The following is a 15865-nucleotide window of genomic DNA, read 5'->3' on the forward strand; positions in this document are numbered from 1 at the left end:
TCGCTCTTCAGGAGCATAAGTCTATCTGCCTGCTTAGTTTATGGACTCTAAACTGCTTCATAGTTGACTTCTAGGGGAAAACAAAGTAATTTCAGTTGTATTTCAATCTGTTCGCTGGTCCATCTATTCAATTATCTTTTTCTTTTCTCTTTTTTCTCTTTTTCATTTCTTTTCTTTTTCTTGAATACAGAAAGAGAAAAACTTCATTTTTATTTTCCATTTCTATTAAAAATACTTCTTTTTCTACTATATTTTTTCCTTTTGTGTAAATTTTTTCAAATTCTATTTTACTTTCATCATTTCATTTTAGTCTACTTCAGTGTATTCATTTTTTCCAATTTTCAAATGATTTTTTTCTTTCCCCTTTTTTCTCTAAGCTATCAAGCCCCTTTCAACACCCAGACCAAAACACACCTAGGGTCTAGCATCATTTATTCGATGTGTGTGTGTGTGTGTGTGTGTGTGTTTTATTTTAATTTTAATTTTTTTAATTTTAATTTTTTACCTCATTAATTCCTTTTCTCCCTTCAAAATGACAAAATGAAGGAATTCACCCCAAAAGAAAGAGCAGGAAGAAATGACAGCCAGGGACTTAACCAACACAGATACAAGCAAGATGTCTGAACCAGAATTTAGAATCACGATAATAAGAATACTAGCTGGAATTGAAAATAGATTAGAATCCCTTTCTGTGGAGATAAAAAAAAGTAAAAGCTAGTCAGAATGTAATAAAAAATGTTATAACTGAGCTGCAGTCTCGAAGTATGCCACAGTGGCAAGGATGGATGAGGCAGAACAGAGAATCAGTGATATAGAAGACAAACTTATGGAGAGTAATGAAGCAGAAAAAAAGGAGATTAAAGCAAAACAGCACAATTTAAGAATTAGAGAAATCAGTGACTCATTAAAAAGGAACAACATCAGAATCATAGGGGTCCCGAAAGGTGAAGAGAGAGAAAATGGGTAGAAGGTTATGTGAGCAAATCATAGCTAAATTTTCCTAACCTGGGGAAAGACACAGACATCAAAATGCAGGAGGCACAGAAGACTCCCATTAGATTCAACAAAAACTGATCATCAACAAGGCATATAATAGTCAAATTCACAAAATACTTGGGCAATGAAAGAATCATGAAAGCAGCAAGGGAAAAATACTCCTTAACCTACAAGTGAAGACAGATCAGGATCGCAGCAGACCTATCCACAGAAACTTGGCAGGCCAGAAAAGAGTGGCAGGATATACTCAATGTGCTGAATCAGAAAAAATATGCAGCCAAGCATTCTTTATCCAGCAAGGCTGTCATTCAAAATAGGAGAGATAAAGAGTTTCCCATACCAAAAAAAAAAAAAGAATTAAAGGAGTCTGTGACCACTAAACCACCCTGCAAGAAATTTTAAGGAGGACTCTCTGAGGGAAGAATAGAAAGGACCAGAAAACACCACCAGAAACTCCAACTCTACAAGCATCATAATGCCAATAAATTCATATCTTTCAGTACTCACTCTAAAAGTAAATGGACTAAGTGCTCCCAGCAAGACATAGGGTAACAGAATGGTTAAGAAGACAAGATCCATCCATATGCTCTTTACAAGAGACCCACTTTAGACCTAAAGACACCTTCAGATTGAAAGTAAGGGGATGGAGAACCATCTATCATGCTAATGGTCAACAAAAGAAAGCTGGAGTAGCCATACTTATATCAGACAATCTAGACTTTAAAGACTGTATCAAGAGATGCAGAAGGGCATTACATCACAATTAAGGGGTCTATCCACCAAGAAGACCTAACAATTGTAAACATTTATGTGTGAAATGTGAAAGCACCCAAATATATAAATCAATTAATCACAAACATAAAGAGACTCATTGATAGTAATACCATAATAGTAGGGGACTTCAACACCCCACTCACAGCACTGGACAGGTCATCTAATCAAAAAATCAACAAGGAAACAATGGCTTTGAATGACACGCTGGACCGGATGGACTTAACAGATATATTCAGAACATTTCATCGTAAAACATTCCATCATTCTTCTCCAGTGCACATGGAACATTCTCCAGAATAGACCACATACTGGGACACAAATCAGCCCTCAACAATTATAAAAAGATAGAGATCATACCATGCATATTTTTAGACCACAACATTATGAAACTCGAAATCAACCAAAAGAAAAAATTTGGAAAGGTAAAAAATACTTGGAGACTAAAGAACATCATACTAAAAAATGAATGGGCTAACCATGAAGTTAGGAAATTAAAAAATTCATGGAAGCCAATGAAAATGATAACACCACAACCCAAAACCTCTGGGATGCAGGAAAGGCAGTCCTAAGAGGAAAGTATATAGCATTCCAGGCCTTCCTAAAGAAAGAAGGAAGAAAGATTTTAGATACACAACCTAACCTTATGCCTTAAAGAGCTGGAAAAAGAATAGCAAATAAAACCCCAAACCAGCAGAAGACAGGAGATAATAAAGATTAGAGCAGAAATTAATGCTATTGAAACCAAAACAACAACAACAACAACAACAACAACAACAACAACAACAAACAGTAGAAAAGATCAATGAAACCAGAAGCTGGTTCTTTGAAAGAATTTAAAAAATTGATAAACCCCTAGCCAGTTTGATCAAAAACAAAAAGGAAAGGACCCAAATAAAATCAAGAACGAAAGAGGAGAGATCATAACCAACACAGGAGAAATAAAAACAATAATAAGAGAATCTTATGAGCAATTATATGCCAATAAAATGGGCAATCTGGAAGAAATGGACAAATTCCTAGAAACATATGCACCACCAAAACTGAAACAGGAAGAAATAGAAAATTTGAACAGACCCATACCAGTAAAGAAATCAAATTGGTAATAAAAAATCTCCCAAAAAACAAAAGTCCAGGGCCAAATTGCTTTCCAGGGGAATTCTACCAAACACTTAAGGAAGAGTTAACACCTATTCTCTAGAAGCTGTTCCAAAATATAGAAATGGAAGTAAAACTTCCAAACTCTTTCTATGAAGCCAGCATCACCTGGATTCCAAAACAAGACAGAGACCCCACTAAAAAGGAGAACTATAGACCAATTTCCCTGATGAACATGGATGCAAAAATCCTCAACAAGATATTAGCCAACCGTATCCAACAATACATTAAAAAAATTATTCACCATGACAAGTGGGATTTATACCTGGGATGCAGGGCTGCTTCAATATCTGCAAAACAATCAGTGTGATTCATCACATCAATAAAAGAAAGGACAAGAACCATATGATCCTGTCAATAGATGTAGAGAAAGCATTTGACAAAATATGGCATCCTTTCTTGATATAAACCCTCAAGAAAGTAGGGATAGAAGGATCATACCTCAAGATCATAAAAGCCATATACGAAAGACCCAATGCTAATATCATCCTCAGTGGGGAAAAACTGAGAGCCTTCCCCCTAAGGTCAGGAACAAGACAGGAATGTCCACTCTCACCACTGTTATTCGACATAGTATTGGAAGTCTTAGCCTCTGCAATCAGACAACACAAAGAAATAAAAGGCATCCATACTGGTCAAGAGGAGGTCAGACTTTCACTCTTTGCAGATTGCATGATACTCTATATGGAAAACCCAAAAGATTCCACCAAAAAACTTCTAGAACTGATTCATGAATTCAGCAAAGTTGCAGGATATAAAATCAATGCACAGAAATTGGTTGCATTCCTATACACCAACAATGAAGCCACAGAAAGAGAAATCAAGGAATTGATCCCATTTACAGTTGCACCAAAAACCATAAAATATCTAGGAATAAATCTAACCGAAGAGGTGAAAAATCTACACACTGAAAACTATAGAAGGCTTATGAAAGAAATTGAAGAAGACACAAAATAATGGAAAAAGATTCTATGCTCCTGGATAGGAAGAACAAATATTGTTAAAATGTCAATACTACCCAAAACAATCTACATATTCAATGCAATCCCTATGAAAACAACACCAGCATTCTTCACAGAGCTAGCACAAATAATCCTAGACCCCAAATAGCCAAAGCAATCTTGAAAAAGAAAACCAAAGCAGGAGTCATCATAATCACAGACTTTAAGCTATACTACAAAGCTGTAATCATCAAGACAGTATGGTACTGGCACAAGACAGACACTCAGATCAATGGAACAGAATAGAGAACACAGAAATGGACCCACAAACATATGGCCAACTAATCTTTGAGAAAGCAGGAAAGAATATCCAATGGAATAAAGACAGTCTCTTCAGCAAGTGGTTCTGGGAAAACTGGCAGCAACATGCAGAAGAATGACCCTGGACCACTTTCTTACACAATACACAAAAATAAACTCAAAATGGATGAAAGACCTGAAAGTGAGACAGGAAGCCATCAAAATCTTCGAGGAGAAATAGGCAAAAACCTCTTTGATCTTGGCCACAGCAACTTCTTACTCAACATGTCTCCGGAGGCAAGGGAAATAAAGGCAAAAATGAACTATTGGGACTTCATCAACATAAAAAGCTTCTGCACAGTGAAGGAAACAATCAGAAAAACTAAAAGGCAACCGACAGAATGGGAGAAGATATTTGCAAATGACATAGCAGATAAAGGGTTAGTATCCAAAATCTATAAAGAACTTATCAAACTCAACACCCAAAAAATAAATAATCCAGTAAAGAAATGGGCAAAAGACATGAATAGACACTTTTCCAAAGAAGACATCCAGATGGCAAACCGACACATGAAAAAATAGAGTTAGGCACCATGATTACTTTTGATTAAAGAGGAGATTTCATATAGGACTGTCTCAGAATATTAACAAAATAGGAAGCCAATGAATTTACCTTTATCCTAAAAGCCAATAAATAACCTATAAACAGATATTAGCATTAAATAACATTACATTAATTAGTATTAAAATAACTTCCTGGGTCACCTGGGTAGCTCAGTGGGTTAAGCTGAGTCCATGATCTCACAGCTCATGAGTTTGAGCCCTGCATCAGGCTCTGTGCTGACAGCTCTGAGCCTGGAGCCTGCTTTAGACTCTGTGTCTCCCTCTCTCTCTGCCCCTCCCCTGCTTGTGCTCTCTGTTTCTTTCTCTCAAATATAAAAAAATAAAATCAACATTAAAAATTTTTTTAAGATTAAAAAACATAACTTCCCAAGTTGATCTAGTGATTGTCATGAACATTTCTTCTAAAGATCAAACAAATATATTGTGGGTTAAATAGTATTGACCTTTAGTACTTTTTAATCCCATTGATTTTCCTCATTCTTGCTTTTGAGTTTACATTTATAAGTGACATTTAAAGGCACATATACTTAACAGCATTTAATTAAAAAAAAATCAGGGGACAGTTGTATAATAAAATATTTCCAAAAGTAAAAAAATAAAAGAGAAAGTATTTGGAATTTAAAAGCAAGCACATGGTAAAGAGGTGCAGAGTCGGTAGGAGTAGTCTGAACCATTAACGACAACTTAGGTTGTGAAGGAAGAGCACAGACTGAAACAGTGAATTATTGTGACCTTGTGCATTCAAACTGATTTGCCAGCCTAAACACGGTCTTTAGGAGCTGGAGAAGATTGGTGTTCATCTGCTGTCTACACTGGGTCCAAATCATAGAACTAGTATCCATACCCTGCTGTGGATGATGGACAGAGCAGGACTTTGCTTTGTGCTCCATTTCAGCACACTTTCACCCCAGATTTGCAAGCATCTTGGAAACATTGCTTCATTCATCTCTACAACATTCCGTTTGGGGAGTTATGTTACAAATATCATGGGGCCTGTTCTCCAATTGAGAAAGCTGAATTACAGGAAGGTTAAGAGGCTTGCTTGAGGTCAGAAATTGGTAATAGAGATCAAGTGCAGACTGGAGGGGACCCAGCAATAGTTCCCAGGATACCTTGACAGTGTCACTTCAAAATCCTTTCAGTGATTTCTCTATGTCATTCCCCGGGGCAGCAAATTCACAAGTGCTAATAGAAAGCTTCTATGAGGCAATTGTATAGGCAGAGTTCTTTCTTCAGGAGACAGATACTATGCTGTTATTTTAGACCATTCTCCTACATTTTCAAAGGGTTAGAATTAATGACTGAATTAGTCTAACACTGGATACGCTTCACATTTAAAGTCATAGACACCAGCATGCAATACAGACATCCACAGTTGAGAAATGCTTCTTGAAGAAATTTATTGCAATGCAAGAAAACTCTTGGGCTTTCCAAAGCCACAGCCTAGATATAGTTTCTTTTCCTTCAAAGAGGAAACTTGAGAGGGAACGTTTAGAATACCTTCACAATCAGTCCTTTCTGTGAACAAGGCTTGAAAAACTTCAAAATGTTGTCCTCATTCTGTGGTTATCTTCATCTGCAAGTAAATCTCTCGAGCTTCATATGAAGAGGTTTGAGGCATTTTTGTGGTTTCTTATACTTTGGCTTTATTACTAACTGAAATCGAATGGGTTCACAAGAAGCAGAGGAAATGGGAAGGAAAATTGAAATTGAGTAGGTGAGGCCCATACCTCTGATGGTGGCCACACTTGCTTTACTTGAGAGTAGCAAATTTAAGGCTTTAAAACCTGTTTTCTAGGGTGAAAAAATTAGAAATTATCCCCAGATTTCTGATTCAATAATTTATAATGAATGTAACACTATTTTCTAATATTTTTAACTTTTGATGTAAGATAAATTTTAGATGTATCTTTATAGCCATAACAAGTTTTCTGGATAATATATGGCAAATCATAAACTTCTTTCCAAAGATAGAGAATATTTTATTTCCTGAACCACTCAAGAATATACATTCTCCTTGAACACATTGCTGCCTTTAATGTTCATAACTTTATGCATATAAGAAAATCAATAACAATTACTATTTATTAAGCAGCATACTGCCTACCTATACAAAGTATGTAAAGTATATATGTATGTATACAGTCTATATATAAAGTATATATGTATACATACACACATATACACACACATAACATCCTTTTTAATAATTCAACAACCCTTCAAAAATTTATCATCACTTTTATTTTCCCTATGAGGAAAAGGAGACTAAAAGACTCATGGTTTCACAGCTGTATGTCCCTGACAGAATTTTTTTACATGAAAACATGAGGTTAAATTTAAAACAAACCAAAATAAGAAAGATACAAGGTGTTATCTATATACTCCTCCATATAATTAAATCTGGAGAGAGAGAAGTCCTAGGAAAGAAAATCATTATCAAAGTGCACTGTCAGAATAATCTATGTGGTGGGCTAGAGCTGTTAGACCCAGTTTTCTGCTGAAGAACTCTGAGGCTCACAAGACTGCAAACTGTTGCCTGTGAGTTGTTTAATATCAACCAGGTGTTCAATAGCAGAGTTAGGACTGTGGGAATCTGTTCACTATGTGCTTTTTTTTATTATTGCTTAAAATTAACATAGAAAATCATATCATTATGACTATAGGTCCTAAAATTAGGTTAGAATTTTCTTAGAATGTGCCACTTGTACTCCAACAGTAAGATAAAATTGTCCAAGTTGATGTATGCAGGTGGTGGGTCTGGGAGGTGCACAAATATCCATTGAAATCTGAATAATAGAATCAGAGTTGATGGGTCAGAAGGATCAAACATGTAAATTGTAGCAGTTAAACTATGTAGAATTCAGGAAACATTTTCTGCATCCTCAATCCTTGGGGCTTTGGAAATTTGGGGTTTGAACGACTCCTTAAGCCAAAACGTGACTACTGTATTCCTCCAGATTCCATTACAAATTTGGAGTCAACTCTCACTGGAACTCTTCATTTCCCTTACAGGCCAGATTTTCTCCCCTGTATCCACTCACTTATAGATGGGATGGTAAAACTCTGAATATCTCTCTCTATATTAAGTAGGTAGGTAGGTAGGCAGGTGGGTAGGTAAGGTACCTAGGTCGGTGATAGGTAGCTAGATGGATAGATACAGCACACTTCTGGATCTGATATTGAGTGGCTATAACATTGATTTTTCTGCCCTGATAGACTCTAACAGCTAAAGCATTTTCTTACTCTGCTCATTGGTTCTCTCACAGCAAGCCTTCCATAGCAAGAGCGTTTCAGAAATCCCTATTTACCGCCATTTGGATTATCTACATTTCACCTGGCTTCTCCACTCAAATGCAGTTTTAGGCCAAGAGCCCAGCAGTGTTATTCTTTTAATTTTATATGCCCACAGAGCTGAAACATTTGAAGTGCAAGCGTGGGGCTGTATACTTTTCAATTAGATGTTGGCACGTGCAAATACTCCTGACACTAACTGGCACAGACTAACTACCATTCACTTAACTTAATGGATACTCTAATGGCACGGCCAATGGTAGAGCAACTTTGGAGACTTGAGAAATCTAGAAGCAGTGGAAATTATAGTCCACAGCATGACAAGAAGTCCTTTTTAAAGGTTTTGCACAATGAGCTTATTTCAGAAATGAAGAATGCCAATTGGATTAATCTGCCAAATCTTGGCAGGACAATGATACCAATTGCCTTTTGTAACTATTTACTTACCTCTCTGTTTCCTTAGGTATAGAGAACAAGCAAAAGTATTGCTTCTTACATTTGTACTGATGCCTTTTTACTTGAGAAAGCACAAATCAGTGAGTCCTCCTTCCCTCTTTCCCTCTTGAACCCTGTGAATTTTCAAACTTCAAGACCTTTTTGTTTTCCACACTTAGTTTCTCATGAAATATTCTAGGTCTATGTTTGGATCGACATATCTTTAGGGCTTATCCTACATATCAAAATTTTAACTATTGGCATTATTATCTGCAAATTTCTAGTAGTCATTTTTATAGTCTACAACTATGGGTGTTATTGTTCCCTATCCATTTTATAATTTCAACTAAATCAAGCAATGAAAATTTTATAGTGCATCCCTAATTGTGCACCAGACTGGAACTGTTCATACAAATTCCAAGCAATTATAAGGCTTTCTGGGAAACATTGGCAGCAAACACTGGATTAAATGTTTATAACAGCAAGCCAGATGGGAAACAGAGATAAGGAAAATCTCATGGAAACTTATTTTTTTTTCCCAAACCAAAACACTATTTTAAATTAACCTGGCCAAGGGAAAGCATTTTCACACTGTTGACCAATAAAGATCTTTTGGTAAGTAACAGCAGTTAAATTGTGAGAATAATGTTACATGGACGTAACTCATTGTGTCAACTGTGACTGATGTTACAAAACAGATACTAAATGGACAGAATTGATGACTGAGACTCCAGTGATGTGTTAGCTCAAATTTGAAGAGCAGATGCTTTAAAGTTAAAAAATGTGCTTCATATTATATTGAAGGTGGAAAAAATCACATGGAAATATTTAGCTGTACTTGAAAATGCTTGACGTGGAGACTGTGATGCATATACAGTCAACTTTCTCATGCTAAAAATATTTTTACTGCTTGAGAACTCAGAGTAAAGACTGCCATTTTTGTAAATAAATCTCTCTCTTATTGGAACTGGGCAATAAGCTAATCTCACCAATTGAACTCAGTTTGCTTCACTTTTTTAAATGTTTATTTTTGAGAGAGAGAGAGACAGAGAAAGAGAGAGAGAGGGGAAGGGGCAGAGAGAGAGGGAGATACAGAATCTGAACCAGGCTCCAGGCTCTGAGCTATCAGCACAGAGCTCAACACAGGGCTTGAATTTATAAGCTGTGAGATCACGACCTGAGCTGAAGTCAGGCGCTTAACCAACTGGGCCACCCAGGCACCCCTCATATTTGCTTCTTCTGATTTGAGTAAAAAAATGTTCTGAAAGTTACAAAGGTAGGTTTGTAGGGAAGCTGTTAACACTGAAATTCAAGTCCCTTCACTTGCATGGTTTCCTTCCCTGGAATGATCCCTAACAATATGTTCACATGCTCATATATTTTTTTAAAGTTTGTGAGGGAAGATATTTTAAATGTAATTGGTTAATACTACTGTCTCTTTCCATTCTGATTGTCCCTTCATAACATTTTCCTTTTGCTAGGTGGCATTGGAGTGACCATGAGCATTTCTGGATTACGGCTAGGTGAATGTTAAGTTTAGGAGACATTTATTGGATTTAGTCATATGTATTTATGTGAGATGCAGTCAATTCCATGTAGTTAAGTTAATGCTACTTAGAAGCTTAGAAGTGGCTTCTGGGAATAGTTTACTACTCACTATGCCTAGCCACTTGTTATGGAAACATGAAGGTACAGGCCAGGAGCACTATTAATATGTCCTACCTTGCCTGACATGCCTATTGGAGGAAAAATAAGGTTTAAAATGCATACAGCAAGGAGCTAGGCTATACAACATTTTTTTCAATTAATAAATATGTAAAAGATATTCACACTTAAAACAGAAGTACAATGTCTTTTAAAAACTCTAAGTTATATTTTCTAGGAATTGGAAAAGGAATATAAATATAAATAAACTGCAAACATTTATTCAAAAAGTTGTAAGTCTCAGACCTTTTTTATTTTTCACATAGATACGTTTATTTTTGAGGTGAGAACACTTAAGATCTACCCTCTTAGCAAATTTCAATAATATAATATTCAATACAATATACAACATAATATTTAATAATTTAGTAATACAGTATTATTAACTATAGTCATCATACTGTACATTAGGTCTCCAGAACGTATTCATCTTTTTTAAAAATTTTGTCCCCATATTTATTTATTAATTTTTTTTTGCTTTGAATATATATTTTTTAATATCATTTATTTTCAAGTTAGCTAACAAACAGTGTATACAGTGTGCTCTTGGCTTTGGGGGTTTTGGGGGTAGATTCCTGTGATTTATCGCTTACATACAACACCCAGTGTTCATCCCAACAAGAGCCCTCCTCAATGCCCATCACCAATTTTCCCCTCTCTGCCCCCATCAACCCTCAGTTTGTTGTCTATGTTTAATTAAGAGTCTCTTATGGTTTGCCTCCCTCTCTGTTTGAAACAATTTTTCCCCCTTCCTTTCCCCCATGGTCTTCTGTTAAGTTTCTCAAGTTCCACATATGAGTAAAAACATGATATCTGTCTTTCTCTGACTGACTTATTTCAGTTAGCATAATACCTTCCAGTTCCATCCACACTGTTGCAAATGGCAGGATTTCATTCTCTCTCATTGCCAAGTAGTATTCCATTGTATATATAAGCCACATCTTCTTTATCTATTCATCAGTTGATGGACATTTGGGCTCTTTCCATAATTTGGCTATTGTTGAAAGTGCTGCTATAAATACTGGGGTACATGTGCCCCTATGAATCAGCACTCCTGTACCCTTTGGATAAATTCCTAGTAGTGCTATTTCTGGGTCATAGGGTAATTCTATTTCTAATTTTTTGAGTAACCTCCACACTGTTTTCCAGAGCAGCTGCATCAGTTTTCATTCCCACCAACAGTGCAAGAGGGTTCCCCTTTCTTCAAATCCTTGCCAACATCTGTTGTTGCCTGAAGTGTTAATTTTAGCCACTCTTACTGGTGTGAGGTGATATCTCGGTGTGGTTTTGGTTTGTATTTCCCTGATGATGAGTGATATTGAGCATCTTTTCATGTGTCTGCTGGCCATCTGAATGTCTTCTTTGGAAAAGTGTCTATTCATATCTTCTGCCCATTTCTTCACTGGATTATTTGTTATTCGGGTGTTGAGTTTGGTAAGTTCTTAATAGATTTTGGATACTAACTCTTTATCCAATATGTCATTTTCATATATCTTCTCCCGTTCCATTGGTTGCCTCTTAGTTTTGTTGACTGTTTCCTTTGCAGTGCAGAAGCTTTTTATTTTGATGATAAAATATCAAGATAATATTAAATATATTGATATATTAAGTCAATAAAATATTAAATATAAAATATTATCAAGATAGCTTTTTATCTTGACCTTGATGAGGTCCCAATCGTTCATTTTTGCTTCTTTGCCTTCAGAGATGTGTTGAGTAAGAAGTTGCTGTGGCTGAAGTCAAAGAGGTTGTTGCCTATTTTCTCCTCTAGGGTTTTGATGTTTTCCTGTCTCACATTTAGGTCAAAGACAATGTTTTCATTGCAAGTCAGGAAGGTGTGTTAGAGTATTTGAGTGAAAAAGATGAGAAAATATGAACTTCTCATTTGGATATACATATGTGAAGAGTGTTTTGCCACCTTTAATTTTATTTATCAAAGGTATTGAGAGAATATTAATATAAAAATTAATGGAATATGAAATATAAGGATAAAAGTGAGCATTGTAATCAATAGAAATTATTCTTAACATAATTTAACAAATATTTTTATATCATACTTAAAGCAGTAATTTGTTAAGTTGAAGAGAAACATTTTGAGTAGAAAACATATCAGACCCTGGGCTTGTTGTGAATTCAATAATAAAGAAAAATGAATTCTATGAATGCATTTGGGAAACCACTTAAACTTCCTGCTGTATTAATTAGCTTTTGCTGCATGAAAAACCTCCCCTAAACTTAATGGCTTACACTATAGCATATGGGCCAAATCAGGCCCATGACTTGTTTTTGTTTTTGTTTTATGTTTCACAACCTAAGAATGTATTTACATCTTTAAAGAAATGAGTTGTTGTTGTTTTAAAAGAAGAAGAAGAAATGCAACAGAAACTTCAAGTGACCCACAGAGCCTAAAGTATTTACTATCTGGTTCTTTGCCAAAACACAAGACAAAACAAACAAAAAAAGTCTGCCAAACTCTGGCTTAAAATAACTTATTTAGCTTACTATTCACCATATTAGTGATTTGGGCTGGGCTCAGTTGGGCAGTTCTTCTGCTGCTCTGGTCTGACCTCGTTCATTTTCTTTAGTTACCCACTGGTCACCTGAAGCCTGGTGACCTGGCATTTCCTCCCTTCCAGGTTTGGTAGTGGCTGGCAGTTAACTGGGATGATGGAGCCACAGCCTCTAATCATTTAGCAGACAAGTTAGGGCTTGTTCATATGATTGCAGTTGCAGTGTTTCCAATAACAACAAGCAGGGACAAGCCCAAATCCAAATGCTTGTTTGCATCATGCTTGGTAATGTTCTAATAAAGTGAGTCACATGGATAAATCTAGAGTTATTATTGGGGGAGATACTTCCAAAAAGCATATATGAAGGAAAAGGAAAAAATTGTGGGGGTACCTGTCTGGCTCAGTAGGTAGAGCATGGCGACTCAATCTCAGGGTTGTGAGTTCAAGCCCCATGTTGGGCATGGAGCCTACTTGAAAAAAAAAATTATGGCCAATCTTAAAATCATCCATACTTTATTTGACATAAAATAATGGCAATAACAAAGATAATGTACAACTAATAATAGGCCATTACTATGAGGACAGTGGTAACAAACTCTTAAATAAGTGATGTCAATTCAATGAGTATTTAATATTAGTAGCTACACCGGAAATCTGAAATGCTGTAAAATCTTTCTGTTCATATATGAAAGAAATCTGATAGCCATCTTCTCCAATTGACAACAATCCTTAAATATGACATGGAATCATCAATACAGAAAGTGAACTTAAATGAATATTTACTAAACTCTCATCCTTATGGGTTGGAAGAACAAATACCATTAAAATGTCTATACTACAGAGAAATCAACAGATTTAATGAAATCCTTATCAAAATACCAACAGCATTTTTCACAGAACTAGAACAAACAATCCTAAAATTTGCGTAGAACCACAAACGACCTCAAATAGTCAAAGGAATGTTGAAAAAGAAAAACAAAACTGGTGGTATCACAATTACAGATTTCAAGTTATGTTATAAAGTGGCAGTAATTAAAATAGTACGGTACAGTGATCTTCCGGATGTCAGCCATAGAAACATTTTTTTTCTGGATATGTCTTCTGAGGCAAGGGAAATAAAAGCAAAAATAAACTATCAGGACTACACCAAAATAAAAAGTTTCTACACAGAAAAGGAAACAATCAATGAAACTAAAAGGCAACCTACTGAATGGGAGAGGATAATTGCAAATGACATACCCAATAAAGGATTAGTATCCAAAATGTATAATGAACTGATACAACTCAGCACCTTAAAAACAAATAATCCAATTAAAAAATGGACAGAAGACATAAATAGACATTTCTCCAAAGAAGACATACAGATGGCCAACAAACACGTGAAAAGGTGCTCATCATCATTCATCATCACAGAAATGCAAATCAAAAATACAATGCAATATCAACTCATACCTGTCAGAATGGCTAAAATCAAGAATACAGGAAACCACAGGTGTTGACAAAGGATGTGGAGAAAAAGGAACCTTCTGCACTGTTTGTGGGAATGCAAACTCATGCAGACACTGTTGAAGACAGTATGGAGGTTCCTCAAAAAATTAAAAATTGAAAAATCCAGGAATACCAATACTGGGCATTCACCCCAAAACTCCAAGAACACTAATTCTGAGGGACACATGCACCCCTATGTTCACTGAAACATTATTTACAAAAGCCAAACTATAGAAGCAGCCCAAGTGTCCATTCACAGATGAATGGATGAAGAAGTGGTACATATATACAATGGAATATTATTCAGCCATAAAAAGAATGAAATCTTGCTATTTGCAATGACATGGATGGAGCTACAGAATATAATGCTAAGTGAAATAAGTCAGTCAGAGAAAGGCAAATACCATATGATCACTCATATGTGAAAATGAAGAAACAAAACAAATGAGCAAAGGGAAATGAGAGAGAAAACCAAGAAACAGACTCTTAATTGTAGAGAAGAAACTGATGGTTACTACAGGGAAGGTGGGAGGAGATGGGGATTAAAGAATACATTTATCATGATTAAATTTAAAAAATGTAATTGTACTGTAATTTGTTGTAATTTCTTAGTCTAAAACATAGTTACTTTCATGCCTAAGTTTAGATATATATTTTTTAGTTCTTTTTCTTCTATAGGATTTCCAAAATATCCTAAGTTTCAGGTCCCATAAAACTGGATCCTCCTGGGGAAGGACAAGTGAATGTTTCTGCTCTGGAGAACTAGGCCTGGGCAGGAGATCAGCTGGTACAAAGAAACAAGGGAGGAGAGAGTTCCAGCTTCTTGAGGAAGGGTATTTGTAATCCTGAATCCTTTTGTCCACTCCAATTGATTTAAAAGCCTTAATAATCCTTTTTGCTCATTATCAAATGTAATCTATCAACCTTAGGGTAATGAAAACCACACAGTTTCATGCTAAGTTGCTATATTAAATACCTGTTCATCTTTGTTACCCCCATTCCTACTTCCCTGGCAATATTCCCCCTTCCTGGAGAGTGCGTTTGACATAAGGGGTTTCATTTGGGAAATGGAGGAAAAGCCTCTGAGAGATCAAATAATTTGCCCATGGACACACAGTTCACGGGGGAAGCTAGGATTGCAAACAAGGTGTATCTGTTGCCAAGGACTATTCTTTTCTCATCCATCTCTCTTGGCCTTCAACCTTCTAATGCATAGGACCTGCCACTCTAAATTGATGAGAAATAACATCTTACATGGAAATTGAGACTTTGTTATATGTTAATTATCATCCATCACATATCTTCTGTATGCAAAGTCCTATATTAAGTGCCAGAAATCCTGGGGAATATATATTATATTATATTATATTATATTATATTATATTATATTATATATTATTATATATTATTGTATATTATATATATAAATATAAAATATATATACATATATATATATATGGTAGCACATGTTAAGTATCTAGTAAGTGATATAAAATCTTCACCATTTATAATTTATATCAGAGGTACTTAATTTTCTACAACGCCACCAATCTATCTGACTTGTCCAGAAATGTTCAACCAGCCATAGAGCCAAGGTCTTTAATCATGTTTCCTCAGCATTCTCTTGGCTGAACTACCAAGATC

Source organism: Lynx rufus, unplaced genomic scaffold, assembly GCF_022079265.1.
Source record: "Lynx rufus isolate CCGP_SWC_20201006 ecotype Redwood Valley unplaced genomic scaffold, mLynRuf1.p SCAF_10, whole genome shotgun sequence".
NCBI lineage: Eukaryota > Metazoa > Chordata > Mammalia > Carnivora > Felidae > Lynx > Lynx rufus.